Below are 16,553 nucleotides of genomic sequence, written 5' to 3' on the forward strand. Positions count from 1 at the left end.
GATAACACATTTACAGAAGACCTGGAAAATACAGAACAAGGTTACATACAGTTCCACTATATAATTTTTTAGCAAATAAATTAAGATTTTTGATTGGAGTTTCAATATCAAACTCTCAAAGATGGAATGAATAAACAGGGAAGTAGGATATAGAAGACCTGAAATGCACTGTGAACCAATTCAACATAATTAAAATTTATATAATTTTCATACAATAGTAGAATACAAATGTTATTCAAGTTCCCATAGACTGTAAACTAGAAGACACTGGAACATATCCAGGGACACAAAACAAGGTACAAAAAGTTCATGGCCTAAAGGTATTGAAATCCTACATACAGTATTTCTCCTAACACTCAAAAAGTGAAAGCAATCCAAATATCCATCATCTGATGAATGGATACATAAAATGTGACATATGCATACAATGAAATATTGGACAATAAAAATAAATGCAGTGCCTGTGAATAGTAAAACATGTATGAACTTTGAAAACATTCTGTGAAAGAAACGAGTCACAAAGGACCACGTATTATTTGATTATATGCAAATGGAATGCTCAGAAAAGGCCAGTCTATAGAGACAGAGGGGAGATTAGTGGTCACCTACAACTGAGGGATTAGGAGTTTGGGAGATTATGGTTAAAGGAAATGCATTTTCTTTTTGGCATAATGAAAATGTTCTCAAATTGCCTGTGGTGATGGAGCAGCACTGGGTGAATACAATAAATTGAATTGTGTGCTTTAAATAGATGAATTGTACTATGTGTGCTTATATGTCAATGAAACTGATTTTTTCAAAAATAGTCAGGAAAGCAAGATTAGAGATATGTAACTAAATTAGGAGGCTGTTGCTTTGTTCAAGTGGGAAATGGCAGTGGCTTGAACCAGGGTAATCTGGTCATCCCAACCATGACCACTAAGTCAGTAAATATGTAAACATGCTTTTCATTCATTCATGTGTCTACCTTTTCATTAATATTTATTACATCACAATGAAATGATGTGTATTGCTATCAGTCTCCCATACTACACTGTAAACTTCCAATGAAGGACTTTGCTCTTATGCTCTAGTTCTATCTACCTCAAATATCTGTATACAGTAGGAACTAGATAAATATTTAGTGAACTGATATGAGCCAGACATTGATGGCATTAAAGATGTCTCAGATATCTCTGGAAGGTATAAAACTTAGTACAATTTAAACTGTATCCAACACTCTCATTTTTCTCTCATCCTTATTCTTGTCTTGAATTGAGTTCAGAGAGTTTACCTGAAAGAGAAAAATAATACACAAAAACAAAGTCTTAGGGGTTAGAGTAGAAGGAAGTGAAAGAAATAAAATTGTCCTTATTTTCATAAACATAATTATCTAGATAGAAAATCCCAAGGAATTTATAAAGATAACTCTTAGAACTAACAAGTAAACTTAATGAGATTATAGAATGTGAGGTAAATGCACAAAATCAATTATATTTCTGTACACTAGCCGTGCACAATTGGGAATCAAAAATTTATGGTCATACCATTTACAATAGTACTCAAAAATGAAACACGTGTGGGTAAACATAAGAAAGCATATGCAGGATCCTTATGCTGAAAACTATCCCCAAAATGTGGATGAAAGATCTTAATAAATGGAGACATACCATGTTCATGTTTTGGAGGATCCAGCATAATAAAGATGTCAGTTTTCTCCAAAGTCATCCATAGGTTTAAAATATTCTAATGAAAATCCTAACAGTTTAAAAAAAATAATTATAGATAAGCTGATTCTAAAATTTATATAGAAAGGCCAAGAACTAGAAAAGCTAAAACAGTTTTGAAAAGGACAAAGTTGAGGGTATCATACGACCTGACTTTAAGACCTCTTATAAAGCTTCAGTAATCAAGACTGTGGTGTTGGGGGAGGGATACACAGAGATTGATGGACTAGCGTTCTAAAGTAGACCCGCACTACTGTGGGTAACTGATTTTATTTAATTAACAGGTTTATTGTGATATAGTTTACATACTATAAAAACCTATTCATTTAAAGTGTTTAACTCAATGGTTTTTGGAATGTTTACAGAGAAGTGCTACCATTATCTGAATCTGATTTTTGAAGAGTTTCATCACCAAAAAGAAACCTCACAACTATTAGCAGTCATACCCACTCCTTCCATGCCCTGGTCAATTAGTTTTTTACAAAATTCCAAAAGCAATTTAATGCAGAAATGATTAGCCATTTCAACAAATGGTGTTGAAACAGTTGAGCCTTCAAAGGTAATAAAAACGAACCTCAACCTCTTACAATAATTAAGTCCAAATGCACCATCAATGAAATGTATAAAATATAAACAAAACAAAAAAATCTTTTGGAGCTGGAGTTATCAAAGAGATTGAATTTTATTTATGTATTTATATTTTTAGAAATATTTATTATTTTTATTTGGCTGTGTCAAGTCTTTGTTTCAGCATGTGGGATTTTTAGTTGCAGCATGCAGGCTCTTCACTGCAGCAAGTAGAATCTAGTTCCCTGACCAGGAATGGAACCCAGGCCCCCTACATTGGGAGAATGGAGTCTTAGCCACTGTTGAGGGAAATCCCCATCAAAAAGATTATTTTAGCTCTGACACCAAAAGTATGGTACATAAAAAAATTAATAAGTTGTACTTTATCAAAAATTTAAAACTTTTGCTCTGTCAAAGACACTGTTAAGCAGACTAGGAGAACATATTTGCAAAACACATGTATTACCAATGACTTGTATTCAGACTATATAAACACTCCCATAACTCAACAGCAAGGAAAACAAAAGCAAACAAATGAGAAAACAACATTCTTACAATGGGCAAAACACTTAAACTTTACCAAAGAGGTTATGCAGGTGGTAAACAAACACATAAAAAGACATTCAACAGTATTTGTCATTGAGGAAATAGAAATTAGAACTCTAGTGTGATATATAATTACGTGCCCTTTAGAATGGGCTTCCCAGGTGGCATTAGTGGTAAAGAACCCACCTGCCAATGCAGGAGAGGCAAGAAACTAGGGTTGGATCCCTGGCTCAGGAAGATTCCTTGGAGAAGGAAATAGCAACCTGCTCCAATATTCTTGCCTGGAGAATCCCATGGACAGAGGAGCCTGGCATGCTAGTCCATGGCATCCCAGAGAGTCGGATATGACTGAGTGTACAAACATTAGAATAACTAAAATTAAAATACTGAAAATATCAAATCCTATTGAGGATGCAGAACAGCTAGAACTCTCCTATATGCTGTGGTAATGAAAAAGTATCAGCCACTTCGGAAAACAGTTTGGCAGTTTCTCATAAAATTAATCATATGACCCATCGGTCCCTCTCCTAGTACTTACTTATGAGAAGTAAAAATTTACATTCACACAAAAACATGTCCATGAATGGTTATGGCAGCTTTATTCATAATTATTCCAAATTGTATACAGTCCCAAGCCATTTAGTGAGTGAATGCATAAACAAATTGTAGTACATCCACCCAGTGGAATACAGTGCAGCAGTAAAAGAAACAAAGTATTGATGAATGCAACAATTTGGATGAATCTCAAAGGCATTGTGTTGCACTAAGTGAAAGAAACCAGCCTCCTAAAGTTACATAGATTTTATTTGCATGACAGTCTTGAAAGAAAAAACTATAGTGGAGAACAGAGTAATAGTTGCCAGGGGTTAGGATTAGATTTGAGATGTGATGAAAAACCGGAGAAGGCAATGGCACCCTACTCCAGTACTCTTGCCTGGAAAATCCCATGGACGGAGGAGCCTGGAAGGCTGCAGTCCTGGGGTCCCTGAGGGTCGGACACGACTGAGCGACTTCACTTTCACTTTTCACTTTCATGCGTTGGAAAAGGAAATGGCAACCCACTCCAGTGTTCTTGCCTGGAGAATCCCAGGGACGGGGGAGCCTGGTGGGCTGCCGTCTATGGGGTCGCACAGAGTCAGACACAACTGAAGTGACTTAGCAGTAGCCATAGCAGTAGCCATAGCAGTGATGAAAAACACTGAGCTTGACTACAAAAGGAGTTTCGAAGGTGATTAAACTGTTTTATATTTTTAATGTTGTGATTACAAGAATTTATATTTGTGTTAACATTCCTAAAATTTTACTCCCAAAAGTCAATTTTACAGTAAATTAATTTTAAAAATACAAAAATAGAACAGCTTTCTTGAATCTCAGATGCTGAGGAGAGAGACACGCTTGGCATTTAATCTCACTCTGCTACCTACCACCCCAGTGAATTTGGGGTTAACCAGCTAAGTTTTCTCATCTGTAAAGTGGGGAAACTCACAGTACCTTTCACATGGTAGAGAAAATTAAATAAAATAGAATCTGAAAAACACTTAGTGACAGTGCTTGTTGGATAGTAAGAGCTCGGTAATATTCAGCTGATGTTCCTGCTATCACTTCTATGCCTTCTACTTCTATCTGTCTTATGGAAGAGAGAAACACCAATGAAAGAAATTAGTCTTATATTTTTTCCAGTAAAATATTAATATCAGGACATTTGGAGAAGTAGCAACACGGTTGGTAGCTCTGTGATATTATATCTGAAATTGCATCCCAGTGCTAGGCAGGCTTGGTTGCTCCTCTGTGCCCTCCACAATTAGAGGCCACTGTTCTACAATACCCCAATGTAACCAATTTAGCTCCATCTAGAATCTCTGATCCTACTGTTCCCTTGTTGGTTAACCTTGGAAGAAGGTTCAACAAAACAGATTAAGAGAAAGCCTTTTGAGCAGTCCTGTGCATCTTTACTCAGAGGATGGTTTCCAAAAGCTAATATGAATTGCCATCACTCCTCCGTGTGTGTGTGTGTGTGTGTGTGAATGGCAGTTTTCCAAACTCCTCTGCCAGTGTCTCACAGACACAGAAGGCTAGGTTATAAGCATTTGGAATTATGATTCTTATCTTCCAGCAATAAGGTGTTGAGGGCCCAGGACAGCTTCATATGTAAGTGCCTGATGTCACTGATAATCTATAACTGATAGAGCTGGGATGCCTGATTGAGCATGTCCAATCACTTAAGTTAATAGAGAAGCTTTATCATGTGCCTCTAATCTTTGCCATCTGACTGGCAGTCCTGTTCTCCCCACACTCTCTGAGCTGGCAACCTCCCTCCACCTGCAGTCTCCTAGGCTGGAGCATCTTTCCGAGAAGCAGCAGAGGGTCAACTCCTGGGCTGTCTTGTTATCTTCTAATCACCTCTAATAGCCCTCCATGCTTGCCGCTTGAGAACTGTATTAAATAGAGCTTTCTGGTGTATATGTTAGGATTTGTTTAGAAACAAATCCTGGGATGCATAGGCTGGGAAGATGCAATGCTAGCTATAAATAAACTGCATAGCTCTGGACAAGTTTCTCATTTCTCTCTGGCTTCACTTTTCACAACTGTAAACAAAGAGGGTTGGATCAGATGGTTTCTAAGGTCTCTATCACTTGTAACATTTTAGGATTCTAGTTTGAATAATAAAAATGTATTATTATTATTTTTAAAAAGAACTCCTTGCAATCTAAAGCACACATTGATTCTGCATTCTTCATTGTTTCTTTCATCTTCAAAATAATGATCATATTTAAATTGAATTAGGAATACTATAATCTTTGTCATGTGATTCGTGTGGCTACAAAGAAATTAGATCTTGAGCTATCAATATATTAACATTAATTACTAGTTACTGTTCAATGCAGATGTGGCATAAGCATGAATAAAGAGCTCGGAGCACTGTAATTTTCATATCAGAAGTGATTGAAAAGGCATTAGGTTAGCTCAAGTGTATTTGTTCTCTGCCAGGAGGAGGTGAGGAGGAAGTAGAGCTGGTGATTGAAGAGTTAGAAGAAAAGAATGGGGATTTACTAACCTCATGTGAGAGCACAATCTCAATTATATAACGCTTCGTCCTTCTTACTTCACTGGAACATGCTAGCCACTCATCTTCCAAATCTGTTTCTGAACCAGAAGGATGGGCAGACACAGACAGCATCTTTAAATTAGAAGGGAACTGCTGAATGGCCTTGTTGTTTCAGGAAAACACAAATATTTACATGCTCAGCTCCTTGTACCAGAGCATCAAGGAGGGAGACATGATGATAAGGATAAAGCCTAGATTGGCTGTCTGGGCCCAGTGCATTTTGGAAGCAGAGTCATTAGTTTATAATTTCATATTCATGAATGTAGATTCTTTTCAGACAGTGCTTGTACAACAGTAAGATAAATCCTTGCCTTCACTGCATTGCTAAGTTGGGAAGGCTGGAGGACCAGTAGAGTATAAAGAACACGAGATTTGTTGTTGGGAGACCAGAGGTAGGGTCTTGACTCTGTTGTTTACCAGTTACATGACCCAGAGGAAGTCATTCATTCCTTCCTTTATTACTGGTTGGGCAAAATATATAGTGAATTCCTGCTATGCTGTTCATTGGATTATGCACCAGGATAACAATGAGACATTATTCTTGTTTTCAGTAGCCTCAGAACTTTAATCACTAATAGTTGACATTTGTTGAGTCTGATCTATGTAAATTATGATACTAAATTCTCACAATATTCCTGAGACAGTTATTATTATCCCCATATTGCCAATAGGGAAACTGAGGCTCATATAATTTAGGTAACTTTGAAAGGTCATGGAACAAGTAACAGAGCTAAGAATTCAGTCCTGAGCCTTAAAATTTAACCACAGTACTCCAATGTGCCTATTGACCTGCTAATCTGAAAATGTAGATACTGCTACTTAACTTACTGTATTTCATAAGGTTTTGTGGAAGTTTTTAGTAAATTATAATATGCCATTAAATGCATTCAGTTCCTATTACAGGTCAACTGAACGCTGGAGTAGAAATAGCCCAGGAGTGGATAGTCCCCTGCTCTGCATTTAATAAATTGTGTAGCACAGGCAAATCACCACAACTCTTTGAGTCTTCATTGTATCAGGTGGCAAAATGGAGGAAATTATAGCCACTGTCTTTCTTGAAGATAGCTGTAAGGGTCAGAAGAAGTTGAGCATGTGAAAAGTTGTGTCTGATATAAAGGGCTGTGAGAATTTAAGCTTTTTATCAACATAGTATAATTACTTAAGTTTTAATAGGCAAGAGGGACAGTTGTATGGAATAGAATAGCACAAGATATTCTACATTATAACTTTACATTTATTAGTTCTGAGCATCTGAAACTTGACTTCCAAAAACGTAAAAAGTCATGGCATTGTCTCACAAAATGTTAGCGTTGCCATGTAGGATGCATTCAATGGCAGTTTCCAGGTCCTTCCATGCAGTTACTCTAGGCTGTTGACTCTAGACTGTCAAGCCACAGGAATTTAGGCTTTAACAGACAGCCCTGCCCTAATTAATTCCGATTCAGGAAGAACACAGACCACACTTTCATCTTATTCAAGACATTGTTTTTATAGTTTGGACATGGGAGTGCCTGGGCTTCTAGGAATCTCCCTTCCTAAAACACTCTCTTGGAAATAAATTAATTAATTCAATAAATATTTATTGAGTATGTGCCATATGCCAAGAAGTATTTCTGCTACTTGCCCTGGTAGAGCTGACATTCTATAATAATAGGGGGAAATGGATGGTAAAGTGATAAACACATGAATGAATGACACAGTGGGTCTGGCATTCAGGAAAGGCAGACGTACAAAAGGAAATTAAGCAGGATAAGGGCATAGAGAGTTACAGGTGGGGCCAGCCTTCCTCATAACGTGATGTTGAATAGAAACACAAAGGAAGTAAGAGGGGCTCTGCAGGTAACTGAGGATAACTTTGGGGAGAGGAATTAAATATGAAAGTTCTGAGGCCCAGGTGTGCTTGGCATATTTGGAGAACAGGATGGAGGACACGGGCTAATGCACAGCAAGTAAGGGGTACCCACCATCCTTATTCTCAGAAATGAAAATTTGCACCTGCTCCTAGCTCCCAATTTCTTCCCCTGGCATTCAGAGCCCTCTTCAGTCTGGCTCCAATCTCCACTTTAATCTTTTCTCAACTATTCTCTTTAACACACATTCTCTGGTCAAATGGACCTCCCCTGCTTTGTATGGCCTCCATCTCTCTGGGCCTCTCCTGCCGCTGGGGCTCCCTGACTTCTTCCAAAGCAGTGGTTCTCAACTGTGGGTAGTTTTGTCTCCAAGGTGTATTTGGCAATGTCTCCAGACTTTTTTGGTTGTCATTGCCAGAGAGATAGTGAGTGGGTAGAGACCTGGGATAATGCTAAATATCCTATAATGCATAAGACTGCCCCTGCAACAAAGAATTATTTGGGCCAACATGTCAATAATACTGAGACTGAGCCACCTTGATCTAAGCCCTCCTCATTCTTCAAATTCTGGACCACTTTTGTGCAGTTTCAGAAGCCCCTTACTAACCCTACAGAATTCTCTCTCTGAATTGTGCAGATCTTACATACTGCCTTTCATCATAATGACCCTGACATGACTATGTGCACAAGGTTGGGAATTATACAGCATGGATTTCATTCTCAGTTCTATCTGCATCTGTGATCATAGGTACATAATTTAACTTTTCTGTTGCACCTTTTCCTTATCTGTAAAACAGGACAAATGCGTTGTTGGGAGGACTAAATGAGTCAGTGTAAATCCCTTACCATAGTGCCTGATGCAGGGTCTAATAAACCATTATCATGATAATGGTTACTATGATAACCATTAATTGATTCCCTTAGCTGGTTGCATGGCCCTTGCAACCAGTAATTATGTGTTACATTTATTTCCTTTGTACTTTCGTGTGTCTCCAAGGCCAGATGAATTAGAGTTGTTACCAGCGTTTTTTTTAGGTAATTGTGAACTTTGAGTAAGCCTTTGATATCTTCTCAAACAATGGACTCCAAGGCTGGGAGCACAGGGTAAGCGCATCTCCTTTTGAGAAAATAAACTGCTCACTTAGCTCAATGCATCAACTCTTCCAGCTTACCAAATACTGATTCCTGATCCTGGACAAATCCATCACTAGGGCTGCACCTGAGTTTCTGGGGATAGCTTTCCTCCTTTCTGTGTTAAGATAGGAAAGATAGAAAAAGAATTGGTCAGAATAGAGGTTAAGCACAGGCTGAACCCGATAAGAAACAGGATTGTGTGGGGCATTGATAGAGGAAGCAGGAAAGAGAAGTGATAACTGGTCTGAGGACAGGATGAAAGCTGTTCATTTAGAGGATATAATCCTCTGTGTGCCCCCCTCTTTTGAAATAAACAACCACTGGAATAATTTCAGTGGACTCTTAGTTGAATATGTGTCTCTTTCCCAGCTCTCCTCCTGAGTAACTTGCTGATTTTCCAATTTGCAATCCGGGGATCAGAGCATAAAACAAGACAAGCAGAGGCTAAGGTGTTTGTGTAAGCACTTACACATTACTTCACTGCCACCTAATTTATTTTTCAAGTAAGTCAAGATTTTAAGCCATGGACCTCTGTTAAACTGAGAGAGGCTTACAGAGCTCCAGAGAGGAGCAGAAAACTGTGGATTTCCCCTTTCTCTCTCTAACATAGAGCTTCCAAAAGGCATCAAGAAAGGCTGGACTTTTTTTATGGGCAGAAACAGAGTCTAGAGGGGCTTATGGAAACAAGAAAAAGCCTCTGTCAGTGGAATACCTATGCTCTAACTGGGGCTTTTTCCCCCAGTTCTGAGACCATCTTTCTCTTCTTCCTCCTTCAGGATCTTTCAGCTTCTTCCTGGTCCACTTGCTTTTGTCCAAATCCTGCTGAAGCTTTAGTAACAAACTGAACATCTCTTCCTTAGGGAAATCTTGCCTCACTGCCCTTGCCCAGGTGGTTTTTCTCTCATTCAATTCCATAGGCCCCTTCTCTGATCCTCTCTAATGTTTTACACAGTTGTAATAAGTATAAATCCTGTTTCCCTCCCTATCTTGTAAACTCCAATAAGAGCCGCGACCAAGACTGTCTTGTTCATCTGTCAATTTTCTGTGCTCAAAACAGTGCCTGGAATAGGGTAGTCTCCCAATAAAAATTTATTGAGTGGATCAATGAAGTTGAAGTTATAAGTGTCAGGTTCAAGCCCAACTCTGTCATTGACCTGCTGTGTGACCTTGAGCAAGTGTTTTGTCCTGTAAAATAGTTCACAGCTCCAAATCTTTTATGTGCGTGATTCTATTTAGTTCTCACTATAGCCCAAGAGGAGATGAGTTCTATTTGTTATCCACATTGCATAGATGAGAAAACTAAGACTCAAAGAGGTTAAATACTGGGTCCAAGTTTACGAAGTATTCAAGTCAGCAAGTCATAGTGTCACTTCTGTTTACCTACCTGTAACCTGAAGGTGGGAAGCTAGAGAGCTTCTGAGATCTCTCCTAGATTCTATTTCTTTGAAGTTTTCAATTCTAATTTTAAACTGACACTAGTAAGATAAAGTGACTTGAGGTGCAGATGGCTATAGAAAGATTATATGTGGAATCTAAAAAAAAAAAAATGCTGGATTCAAGATTGTGTGTGTGTGTCTGTGTATTTTTGATCATTTAAATGAGTAATACCATATGTATGACTGGGATTACATCTTGTAAAATAATCTCTGAGCCTCATGGTAAAACAGTAAAAAGAAAAGATCTTCCTAGAAGCATTTTTTAAAAATATTTTATGGGAAAAAGGTTACATTGATGAGCTAATAAATGATTTAAAGAAATTTGTATACAAAACATAAATAGACCGATAGACATAGGAAGCAAACTTATGGTGACCAAAGAGGAAGGCGGAGGAGGATAAATTAGAAGTTTGGAATTAGTGTATATACATTACTATATATAAAATAGATGATTAGCAAAGGCCTGCAGTATAGTACAGATATCTATAATTAATATTTTGTAATAACCTTTAAGGTAAAAGAATATGAAAAAGAATATATATATATATATATATACACACATACATGTATAACTGAATCACTTTGTACAGCTGAAACTAGCCAACATTATAAATCAGGTATACTTCAAAAAATTAATATTTCCCCAGAAATGATCATAATGATCTAGGTCTGTGTACATGAGAGCCAGGGGACAGAGAAAGGAGAAGGTTCACTGATAAAAGGTGATATGTCTGTTCTTGTTCCAGTTTATCTGACAAGCTAAATGACTCCAGAAAGCTTTAGCAGCTGGCATAGCACTTGCTTTACAAGATTTGATAAAGATCAGATAGCAGTCAATAGTTCGCCAAAAGCTAATGATACCTTCTGAATGTGGCATATCATTTATAGTCACTCTCTCTCTCTCTCTCACTCCCCTTCCCCTCACACCCATATTTTTTATGTTTCTTTTCTCTGGGATTCCTTGCTTTTTGACAGCAAAGCAAACGCGCTATGCCCAGTATAGAAAGAAAGCACAACTCCTGTACCTTGCTCTGCTCACTGCCTGGGTTGAATTGTGCATGACTTCCTAAGAAGCGGGAAAGACTTTGGGTGTTAAGTGAGAAGCATGCAGTCTCCAGCTCTTTCGATGGTCACCCTCTGACTTTGGAGAAGTTTGAATTCAGAGAGACTGTTGTAAGCAAAGGTAGTAATGATACTAAGGGGCAAAGTGACAATGAGCCACCAGGAAAATGAGCAACGAGGACTTTCCTTGTATTTCGAGGGCTGGCATCAGTGGCAATGGGGAAAGTAGATGATGACTGAGCTGCTAATGCTGGGGATCCCTTCTCAGCACCTGTAACCTTGACAAATTCCCTTTTTTGGGCTCAGTGCTTCCTTATCTATGAAAAGAAGATAATGGAGCATAGCAGGGGTTCAGAGGCTTAATTGTTTGCAGAGAACTTGGATAGTCTTGGATGAATGGCACAATCAAGGTGCTGTGCAAAATACTATCATTTTGCGTGTCAGCAAGATGGCTTACACCTGCCACGGTATATTGGGAGAGTCTTAATCAAGGACTTGCAGTAGGTGGAGGGAGGAAGATATAGGAGTCTGAAGAATGACTATTAGATGGAGCTCATAGTTTTTCAGTCCAGTTGCCCATACTTCATATTTCATATTATTTCTAGAGTTAGCTACTATGACAGATTAAAGATGACCACAAATTCTTAGATTCTTTTGCTAGCGAGAAGTATAGTCTGTTTCCCCTTTACTTGAACCTGGACTGGCCTGTGAGCACAGCACTCAAAGCAAATGTGAACTGATCCACCTATGTGCCTGGCCATGCTAATTTTATTACCCACTTAGTACTTCTCAAGCCCCATGAGGTAGATAGTGATCAAACCCATTTTACAGGTGAAGACACTGAGGCACAGAGAGGCTTGAATCCATGTATGAATCATATTTAAATCCCACGCAGTCTGATTCCCAAATCCATTCCCTTCAGCACTATGAATGCATGTGTAAAATACTATGAATTATGCCATGATTATCATTGTTATAAGTGCTGAACAATGTGAAGTTGGTGGTTGCCTCTTTTGCCTAAACTTATAGCCAAAAGCGGCACTGCGTTTGGCCCTCTCTGGTTGCAGTAGGCTTCTAGTAACAGATGTGCTTCACCCTGGCAGGGGGCTGACAAGATGATAGAACATTGCTCCCAGGCTGGCAAGGTGGGCAGAGACAAGGCAGAAGGAGATGGGGGGGGGGGGAAAAAAAACCCACAAAAATAAAAACGAAGGTTAAACCATCTGAAGATTTCCTAGAACAAATGCTTCTCTTTCCTGCTGAATATTAGCTGGCATTTAAAGAAAATTATATTTAACTATGCAATTTCTATATAATAAATTGGCTTACAGCTGGTGCTGTAGGTTTCATATCTTTTTAAGAACTAGAGCAATATGTTGGTAAAATAAACACAGTTGCACTTGAGCACGTCAAAACTGAGATGGATATTAAGCGCCCTGTGTCCTGTTGTGTGTACCAACAGGAGGTATTAGAGTCATTTTTACTGATTATAGTAATAACTGCTGCTCTTTAAATGAACAACCTCACTCATAAAAAAAAAAAAATCACGAGTATTATTAGCTTCTTTGCATGACAGTGGTTCCTCATACATTTTTAATGTTTTAATCTGGAAAACTCATTGACATTTCGTGTTGGAAGTATGTGCAGCCCCATGTGGCAGTGAGGCCACTTAGGAATGAGAGCATGTGAAGATGGTGGGTGAAGAGGGGGCGGCTAGGGAGGATGGGCTTAGGGAGCGTGGAAGTTACGGCCAGGCAGAACCAAACAGTTCAGAACCCAGCTCTTTACTTATAAATAATGGAACCTTCAGTTCAGTTCAGTTCAGTCACTCAGTCGTGTCCGACTCTTTGCAACCCCTTGAATTGCAGCACACCAGGCCTCCCTTGCTGCTGCTGCTGCTAAGTCGCTTCAGTCATGTACGACTCTGTGCAACCCTATAGATGGAAGCCCACCAGGCTCCCCCGTCCCTGGGATTCTCCAGGCAAGAACACTGGAGTGGGTTGCCATTTCCTTCTCCAATGCATGAAAGTGAAAAGTGAAAGGGAAGTCGCTCAGTCATGTCCAACTCTCGGTGACCCCATGGACTGCAGCCTACCAGGCTCCCCTATCCATGGGATTTTCCAGGCAAGAGTACTGGAGTGGGGTGCCATTGCCTTCTCCAGGGACTAAAAACTAACACTTTCATAATGTGCTATCATTTGCCTAGCCTTTTGCATACTTTCTTTCACTTAACTTTGGAGTTTATTCTCCCCATGACAAATATATAAGGTGACACATAGGAAAAAAATATGACACTCCTAAGTTCATACCATTAGGTCCTGGGAGATCCAGGGTTTGAACGTCTGTTTTCTGACTTTAAAATTTTTGTTTGTCATATTAAATTTAACTCTTTCTGATGTAATTACTATTTTATCTCATTTCATGACAGGGAATATAAACCAAAGATTTGGCCTTTGAATCCAGTGATATTGCTAGTGATATTAATGTCAGATCAGCTGACAAAAATAATGTAGGTTTATCTTTCCAGAACTGTATTTAACATTCTTGGTATTCATTCATTCATACATTCTACCAAAATGTATTTAAAATCTATCATGTGATAAATGCCTTGTTAAACATTAGTTACTATATTATAATCAAGATAGTTATTAAGCTTTTATAATCTTGAAAATGAACATATATTAGCACTATGCAATGTAAACTGGTGCGTACTTATTTGGAGGGCAATTTGAAAGTATCTTAGAATCTGAACACACAAATTCTTAAACCAGGGAATTTCACTTCTTGCTGTCTGTCATAGAAAAACACTAGATGTATGCACAAATAGTCATATGTGAGTGCAAAGAGACATATATAAGGGTAGACATTGTGACATTATTTATTACAGCAGAAAGCAAAGCAGCATAAATGTTCCCATAGGGAACATAGGGAGTATGGCTAAATAATCTATTAGAATAAATACAAATGGAAGAATAATATGCAAGAAATTTAAAATTGAAGTAAACCTGTATACAATGATATATCAAGATTTCCAAAGCTTACTGTTGTATGAAAAGAGAAAAAAATACTTACAGTAGATAGAAATGATGTTTTTAAAAATCAGGGAAACAATAATATCTAGCTGTCTGTTTATCTATCAATCAAGATATAGATATAAACATGCAGAGAGTCAGAAACACACATATACACACACATACACAAATGTGGTCTGGAAAATTACATTCCCTACCAATGGTTACCCATGGTTGGTAGGGAGAAGGCTTGGAGAGTGAAGATAAAAGTAATAGATAAAGGTTTTGCCTTATCTGTACTTTTTGAATTTTGTACTCAAAGAACTAAAACCGAAACAAAAACTATTTCATCTCATATGTTAAAGAGAAGAATACATTTCTCAGAGGTAACAGACAAATATAAGCTCCATGTCTTACTCAGTTTGGGCTGCTATAACAAAGTACCATAAACTAGTGGCTTATATTAATAAACTGAAGACATTTATTTCTCACAGTTCTGGAGGCTGAGTCCAAGATCACGTGCCAGCATGGTCAGGTTCTACTGAGAGCCCTCTTCTGGGTTACAGACTGCTGAGTTCTTGTTCCATCCTCAGAGGACCAGACAGCTCTGAGGAGCCCCTTTTACAAGGCACTAATCACATTCATGAGGGCTCCATCCTTTCGATTTGTTTACCTCCAAAGGCTCTACCTTCTAATACCATCCTATTGGGATTTCTGCACATAAATTTGAGGGGATCCAAACATTTAGCCTATTACATTCTAAAATATTTAGCACTGTCACATATGCATAAAAACAGAGCTTCACTGTAGACCCAAAACAGCCTCCTTTTTTAAATCTTCTCATACTGAAATGGACAGAAGAAAATGAAAATCACCAATAATATATTGGTTGGTTTTCTCACAAAAGAAAACTATTTTCTCATTTTAAAAGGTAAGCTTTTTTTTTTTTTAAGACTTGTGCATGTAATTTTGGAAGTTGATTGGAGGGTGTATGAGTTTAACTGAGCTGTTAATTATGCTCTTCTTGGAGCAACATCATGATTTCAGATGTGTATGTGTGCTTAGCCAGCTTCAGTAGCTTTTTGGAACTTCAATGAAATATGATCGATTTAACATAGAGACTTACCTCTGCTCTTTCCAAAATATCACATTAAAATGACTAAAGTAAATATATAAAAACATAAGTGAAGTTAGCATCAGTGGAGATATACCACACAGGTCACCTTTTAAGAGGACCAGTTGTGAGCAGTGTCATTGGCTGATGGGCTCTGGCTCTTTGTACCATCAGATGAGCCATGTCATGCACACTGAGACCATGCTCCCCCTGGGGTGCTCCCAGGCACTGACTGTGCATGGCAGGGGAACTAGAGCCAGGCCATTTATGCCCCAAGCAGGACTTCTCTAATGGATTTCTTTGCTTGGGAACTCCCCCATGGCCTTCATTAGAACTGCACTGTATTCCAGTGCTCTTCTTTTTTTCTTTTCTGATGCTTTTCTTACCCAATCTGCCTTCCCGCTCTCTCTCCTTTCAGAGAGATCAGAATCACATCACAGCCTAAAGCCTCTCCCAACCTCTTCTTCCTCTCTCTCACTTATCCTTTACTGATTTTCCCTCCAGTCTTGCCAGTCTAGCTCCATCTTGTCATCTGCTTCTCAGAGGACCTGAAATAATGTATAAACAAGATTTAGACCCCTACAGCAATGAGAAGGGGAGAGGGGCTTCCAGCAGACTTCAATCACAGTTAGGAAAATAGGAAGTAGGTAAATGAGTGGTAACTGGCTTCACAGAGTGGAGAAAGCTATAAACTCTCTGCCATGGAGGTGGGAATAGGAAGCATGGGATTCAAGCTGAAGAAATCTAGAGACTGGAATTGGGAGCATCATGTAGATCTCAAGTGTGTGATTCAGAAAGGAACTAGCATCAAGGGACTGATGGAAAGCCTAAATAAGGAACAATTATAATAGATCGAAACACAAGATCCTTCACTCCTCCCAGCCAAGGAGAGAAGTTTAACCTCTTGGAAAAGTTACAGTGGAAAGTTTCTCTATCCCTGGGGCACCAGGCACAACTAAGACAAAACAGGATGTCTGCCTAGGTGAGATCTTGAGGGGCTCTGCTACGCCCTTATCTTTAG

At 38.6% G+C, this 16,553-nt stretch overlaps 1 long non-coding RNA gene across 1 annotated transcript; it reads right to left on the reverse strand.

The window, feature by feature from the left end:
• On the reverse strand, window positions 1-15,014 carry LOC129636541 (uncharacterized). Its single transcript, XR_008706988.1, has 3 exons — window positions 14,911-15,014; window positions 1,199-1,273; window positions 1-168 (listed from the first exon to the last, which is right to left on the reverse strand). It is a non-coding gene; the product is annotated as an uncharacterized LOC129636541 (long non-coding RNA).
• Window positions 15,015-16,553: the final 1,539 nt, after the last annotated feature.

Source organism: Bubalus kerabau, chromosome 1, assembly GCF_029407905.1.
Source record: "Bubalus kerabau isolate K-KA32 ecotype Philippines breed swamp buffalo chromosome 1, PCC_UOA_SB_1v2, whole genome shotgun sequence".
NCBI lineage: Eukaryota > Metazoa > Chordata > Mammalia > Artiodactyla > Bovidae > Bubalus > Bubalus kerabau.